This window comes from Mandrillus leucophaeus, unplaced genomic scaffold, assembly GCF_000951045.1.
Source record: "Mandrillus leucophaeus isolate KB7577 unplaced genomic scaffold, Mleu.le_1.0 Scaffold287, whole genome shotgun sequence".
Classification (NCBI taxonomy): Eukaryota; Metazoa; Chordata; class Mammalia; order Primates; family Cercopithecidae; genus Mandrillus; species Mandrillus leucophaeus.
The window spans coordinates 2,479,196-2,486,473 of record NW_012102998.1 but is presented as its reverse complement, the minus strand read 5'-3'; positions in this window follow the sequence as shown (position 1 = coordinate 2,486,473).

Here is a 7,278-nt window from a genome sequence, read left to right as displayed (position 1 = left end):
TCTCGCTTCCTTAAAATTGTTACAAAGTTGGGCTAGAGAATTATTTCTCCCTGTGGAGCTATACCCTCTGCACCTCTGTCCATACTCACGATGGATCCCTGTGGTGCGAGGCAGGAATGGACCCAGCAAGCTCCCAGGGCCTTTCTGCTGCTTGGTCTACCCCTGTATTTCACTGGACTCTCTAACTTGAGTCAGCTCCAAGTAAAGTCGGAAACTTCTCCCGCAAACAGACCTTCAGCTTCTCCAGTGGGGGTGTGTGTTCGGGAGATAAGGGTCTCCCTTTCCCACTGCCACAGTTGGGGCACTCACAGTATTTGGGGTGTCTCCTGGGTCCTGCAGGAGCAGTCCGCTTCCTTCATAGGGTCTGTGGGTCCTCTCGGGATTGCTGGTTTGTTCTTGCAGTCAATCTGGAGCTAAAATTCACAGTGCGAGCCTCTGGACGCTGCTCTATCTGGAGCTGCAATCTAGTCCTGCCTCCCGTCTGGGGTGATCCCCTCCATCTCCATTATTAGTAGAAAATTGAAGTGACACCTGCCACTGACATTCTGAGTTAACTGTCAGGTCATCTGAAATGGGAAGAAATTTGTCTTTGATTCTGTGCATACCACCGTAGGGAAGAGTAATGCGAAAGTTGGATATATGGGGCCACAAAGTATTACAGAAGTGCTCCTCAAACTTTAGCACGCATTTGAATCTCCTGGAGGACTCATTAAAACAAAAATGTGCCTGCGCGCGGTGACTCAGGCCTGTAATCCCAGCACTTTGAGAGGCCAAGGCGGGCAGATCATATGAGATCGAGAGTTTGAGACCAGCCTGACTAACATGGAGAAACCCCATCTCTGCTAAAAATACAAAATTAGCCCGGTGTGGTGGCGCATGCCTGTAATCCCAGCTACCTGGGAGGCTGAGGCAGGAGAATCGCTTGAACCCCAGAGGTGGCGGTTGCAGTTAGCTGAGATTGCGCCATTGCATTCCAGCCTGGGCAACAAGAGCGCAACTCTGTCAAAAACAAAATGATTGGGCTCTACTCCCAGAGTTTTGACTCAGGAGGTCCGCAGTAGGGAATCTGTAGTTCAGAAAGTTCCCAGGTGACGCTGCTGCTGTTCCTGGTCTGGGGATGACACTTGAAAACCACTGGATGACAGTGGAAATGAACACAAGAAACTGCAGCAGAGAATGGAGCAGGCCACTAAATAGAATCAATGGATCCAAGTCCCAATTCTTCATGGAAGGGAGTAAACAGCAAGAGTTTTGTTACTGCAATGCCTTTGGAGCAGGAGTAGGGCCAAAGATAACTTTTGTTGTCATCATTGTATCCATTAATGCTGTAAAGATAAGCAAAGGAAGTTGGAAATGGAGTTCTCACGGTTTATGCTTAAACAAAGATGGAGAACTAATCAGAACTTTCTCCTATCTATAGCATTTTTAGCCTGTGCTACTGAAAAAATCTCTTTTGCATTTTGCACTTGCATTTTTTTAAATTGACTTTTTTTTGGTTTTTTTGTTTTTTTTGAGATGGAGTCTCGTTCTGTCGCCCAGGCTAGAGTGCAGTGGTGCGATCTTGGCTCACTGAAAGCTCCATCTCCAGGGTTCACGCCATTCTCCTGCCTCAGCGTCCCGAGTAGCGGGGACTACAGGCGCCTGCCACCACGCCCGGCTAATTTTTTTGTATTTTTAGTAGAGACGGGGTTTCACCATGTTAGCCAGGATGGTCTTGATCTCCTGATATCGTGATTCACCTGCCTCGGCCTCCTAAAGTGCTGCGATTACAGGTATGAGCCACTGCACCCACCTAAATTGAGTTTTAAAAAGTACTGTGAATATAAATGCACTTAGGTTAAGTTTCAGTTATCCTTAATAATTAATGGCAAGTTTACCACAATCTGAAAATAGTAACTATGGTAAAATCAAGACTTTTGGAGACTGGAAACAGATCCAAGCAAGTCCAGGGTTCAGGAATTCTTGGACATCCCCTCTTCAGTGGTGTGGTGGAGGCAGCTGTAGCCTTTCTTCTGAACTGAGCATTTGGTGACTTCACATTGGTAGCTTTAATTTGGTCAGGCTGGAAGCATATACTCTACAGAAATTATCAGTTGTCAATGCTACAAATCAAAGATCTTTTCTCTACTTCAGCCCCTTACTCATTTACTTTTACCAGGGCACTTTCACCTGATGAAATAGCTGGGAACATTCTTTTTCTTACTGTCTTTCTTTAGTGCCTTACTTATAGGCTCACCTAAAGAAATCAGGTGGACTGGATGGCACCAGAGCTTTGTGACCCCTGACCAGGTATTAGAGGGGGATCAGACCCCAAAACCAGCCCAAACTGGAACAGAGGATCCCTCGTTGCCTTTAGTTCATGACTATATCATTATAGTGCTGAAATTCCCACCCCAAGGAGAGAATCTCCACCATTTTATGTATATGGGTTGTATGAAGATGCATGTTCATGAATGAAGCCTGAACATGTGGAGTCCCACCTTACACATGCTCACATTCCTCTCCAACCCCCAGACTCAGTCCTTGAAAACCTCATGTTTTCTATTACCTGGGGAGAAGGGGTCTTTAGAGCAAGCGCTTACTCCTCCATTTCTGGCCAGAAGTAAAACCTGTTTGCCCTTTGGTCCAGTTGGGTGTTCTTTCTTTGTGTCCCATGCAAAGTAAGAAAAGAGCTCAATTTACCAGTGATATTACCCTAACGCCACTGCCTTTAGTTCTCAGTGTGCTTTTTTTTCACACTCTTAATCTTTTTTCTATTTTACAGTTTCATCTTTTTAAAAAACACAGTTTCTCCTTTTGCCACTCCTCTAGCATTCATTTAATCTTAACTCTTGAAAATTATCATGCGATTTTTGTATATTCCAGCTCAAATACCCAAGAAAGAGCTACAATTTTATTCTGTTATTTTTCTTTTACCCTCTGTAACTCATTGAACAATCTGTAAATGGGGTCTTCAGATCAGATGCGCACTTTCAAATCCTCCGAGGCAAGCTGGTACATTGTACCACACACAATGCACCTGCAGCCAGGACCGTGGAAGGGAAACTCTTTAGAAGGAGCTGTCACCATAAAGAAACTGTAAATGATACATTTAGTGCTGATGAGCCCTTTGTATCCCAACCAAATATTCTGTTTTGTTACATTCATTATCTTAGCCTCTAGATTTTTGTTTTGTTTTTTGCATTTTGACTTTTGTTCAGGTAATTTTTTAAACTGGTCCCATTTCATAAGATCATAGAATTTCTCTCCTTTTAAAAATACTGATAAAAATGATGAACCAGGGTGGAGTTGGAGATAGGGCACCATGCTTCAAATATAAAAGTAATGAATAAATACATGGACATGTAAGACTTTTTACAAATCTTGTCTACATTACCTATGATAGCTCTCTACTTACTTATGGCACTATAAAAATAGTTTGTAATGTGACAGAGCTCAAGAGCTAATGACTCCCTTACATTCTTTAACCAGAGCTCTATTAGAATTCTTTATTGCTAGGATCAAATTTCATCACAGCTCATATGACCCCAGGATCTCCCTCCGGGCCTTTCTGTTTTCTTAAGCCTGTGGTGAGAGACCTCAGCTAGGCCCGCTGTGCTCAGTTCCCCCAGGCCATGTGGAGCAGAAGATAAATGATGGTCCATTCTTACATGCTGGTCATCAGAATGGAATTTCAATGTGACTGTGCATGCAGGATGCCTACTCATTACATAACCTTTGGGTAATGCAGTGATAGAGCATTGGGAGCATACAGGAGACTGTACTTATACTCTGGATGTTATGATTTGGGTAATTTGATTTCTCAATGTGGTTTCACAACCGTAAGAAGAAATTATGACAAGTCTGGGGAATAAAACATGCAGAGCTCCAGTCCCTGGCTTTCCTTTCCAGCATGTCTGCCTCCTGAGCGAACTGAAAACCGCCACTAACCCTGAGAGTCTCTCTGTTGAGTGAAAGGGCTGCGCTGCTTACTGAACATCCCTGGCTTGGTGTCATTTGACTGCCTTTGCAAAAATCTCTAACCTTGGAGTTGATTGCTTTAAAGTGCAACTTACATAAAACTTATGTGTGAGAATGCTCTTTTAAAAATTTTATTTTATGTTCAGGGGTACACATGCAGGTTTGTTATATAGGTAAACTTGTGTCACAGGGGCTTATTGTAAGATTATTTTGTCATGCATGTGTTAAGCCTAGTACCCTTCCATGCTCCACGCCCAGGTAGGCCCCAGTGTCTGTTCCCGTCTATGTGTCCATCTGTTCTCATCATTTAGCCCCCATTTATAAGTGAGAGAACATGCAAAATACTTGGTTTTCTGTACTTAGTTTGCTAAGGATACTGGCCTCCAGCTCCATCCATGTTTCTCAAAGGACATGATCTCGTTCTTTTTTAATGGCTGCATAGTATTCCCTGGTGTGCACGTACCACATTTTCTTTATCCAATCTACCATTGATGGGCATTTAGTTTGATTTCATGTCTCTGCTATTGTGAATAGTGCCACAGTGAACATAACACATGCATGTGTCTTTATGGTGGAAAGAGTTATATTTCCTTGGGTAGATACCTAGTAGTGGGATTGCTGGGTCTGATGATATTTTTTGTTTGTTTTTTGACAGAGTCTCGCTCTGTTGTCAGGCTGGACTGCAGTGGCACAATCTCGGCTCACTGCAACATCTCTCTCCCGGGTTTAAGCAATTTTCCTGCCTCAGCCTCCCGAGTAGCTGGGACTACAGGCACACACTGCCATGCCCAGCTAATTTTTATATTTTTTAGTAGAGACAGGGTTTCACCATGTTGGCCAGGATGGTCTCGATCTCCAGACCTTGTGATCTACCCGCCTCGGCCTAATTGCCATTCTAGTGGAGTGAAATGGTATCTCAGTTTGGTTTTGATTTGGAGAATGTTCTTTTTCAACAAGCCCCAAATTCACTCTTCAGCAGAATGAATTCACCAGTTTCTACTTTACCTCATAATTACATCACTTGGAGTACAATCTACACTTCTTCTGTATCTTTAGTTATTTCAGCAGCAATTTTCATGATTTTCAGTCTTTTCCCTGTTGTTCAATTTCCCAGACTTCATAGACTTTTGTTTTAAATTCGCTTTGTCAGACCAGAATAACTACCCTTTGAACATAAACATCATGTGGCATCGCTCAGGCTCTGGAGAGTTCTCTAAGTCAGCTTTGTCCTTTTCTGATTCTCCACTCAGTATCTACCAGTCCTCCCACATTGCTGCCTGACTTTCTAACTTCCCATTCCCTTCTCACGAAGACCTTCCATTTCTAAAAATTGTCTGTGCATTCTCTTCTGGACTCCCTCTTCATCTTACACTATTTTCAATCTTTTCGGTTTTGCCCTGCAGGTTTCTGGACTCCTTTTACCCTTCTTCACTCTCCCAGCCGCCATCACCCTATTTACTTACTGTGACTGATGTTCAAGCCTGCTGGAGGCATATGTAGAGCATGCATTCTTCCTGTTCAACCAGGCAAAGTTCTTACTGAGACCTGGGCGTATCATTTTCTTGCCCCAGAAGGTTTCTACCTTCCGTATGTTGTTATCATCTACTGTTAGCTCAATTCTAGCTCATACCCTTTGCTCAATATTTTTTATTCAATATATTGAATAACATCTTCAAGATGTATATTTACATAAGGCATAAAATAACTAATTCTACAAGAAAATGCACAAGTGAAGCAAATGTGGGAAGTCTTGTTTCATCACAATCTTACATTATGATCACGTTGTCTAATTGACTGCCCTCAGATCACTTTTTTTTTCTTGTGTCTTTGTCCATTTTCAAGCATGGTATATGTAGACTCTGAATATATATATATATTTTTTCTTTTTTTTGAGATGGAGTCTCAGTCTGTCGCCCAGGCTGGAGTGCAGTGATGCAATCTCAGCTCACTGCAACCTTCGCCTGTCAAGTTCAAGTGATTCTCCTGCCTCAGCCTCCCAAGTAGCTGGAATTACAGGCGCACACCACCACATCAGCTAATTTTTGTATTTTTAGTGGAGACGGGGTTTCACCATGTTGGTCAGGCTGATCTCGAACTCGTGATCTTAGGTGATCCACCCGCCTCGGCCTCCCAAAGTGCTGGGATTACAGGTGTGAGCCACCGTGCCCGGCCCTGACTCTGAATATATTTCTAATTGAAACTGGCATTTATAGAATCTGTGTACGGAGACTGAAAACTGTTTCACTGAGTGAATATCAGTGACTTCCACTGAGGTCAGTGGCTGAAGAGCCCCTCTTGTATGAAGACTTGGAAAGACACGTTTGCTTTTTGATTATAACCAGAAGATACTCATAATTCTGGACTGGTACCTATGGTGGTGGTGGTTTGTAAACCTCTTGGCCATACAGATAAAAGGAATGAGGTAATACTCCCTTATAAATGGATAAATTGATAATGCATTTTAGTATTACTAGGAATGAGAGGTGACAAACATATAATTACATAAGGACATAGTGAGCAGAAAGGGTGGGAATTTTCTGTCCAGACTGGGGAGCTGGTACATGTTTAGACTGATTTGATTATTGTTTCTGGTGGACAGCTCTAAAAATTTGATAGTTACTGCATTTTCAGTCTTTTTTTTTTTTCAGATCTAAGAAAAAGCTTGGCTTTTGGTCTTTGGAAAAGAGACAAATGTTAACTTGAAGTATGGTATATGTAATGCAGTATGCCTACCAAATAACATCTTCATTTTTAAAACTAGGAGTTATATGATAAAGTGGTGTCTTAGTGCATTTGATCTGCTATAACAAAAATACCATGGACTGGGTATGCTTAAATAAACATTTATTTCTCATAGTTCTGGAGGCCAGGAAGTCTGAGATTAGGGTGCTGGATGGTTGGGTTCTGAGAAGGATCCTATTCTGGGTTGAAAACTGCCAACTTCTCCATGTATTCTCATGTGGTAGAACAGGCTGAGAGTTCTCTGCGGACTCTTTTATTATAAGGGGACTATCCTTCTCATGAGCACTCCACCTCATGAGCTAAAACCGAAACGCCCATCTCCTAACACCACCACACTGGGAATTAGGATTTTAACATATGAATTTTGGGGAGGCACATTTAGTCCCTAATACAAGGAGTATTTTGCTTTATTTTTATGTTATTTTATTTTTTGAGACGGAGTCTCGCTCTGTCGCCCAGGCTGGAGTGCAGTGGCCGGATCTCAGCTCACTGCAAGCTCCGCCCCCCGGGTTCACGCCATTCTCCTGCCTCAGCCTCCCGAGTAGCTGGGTCTACAGGCGCCGCCACCACGCCCGG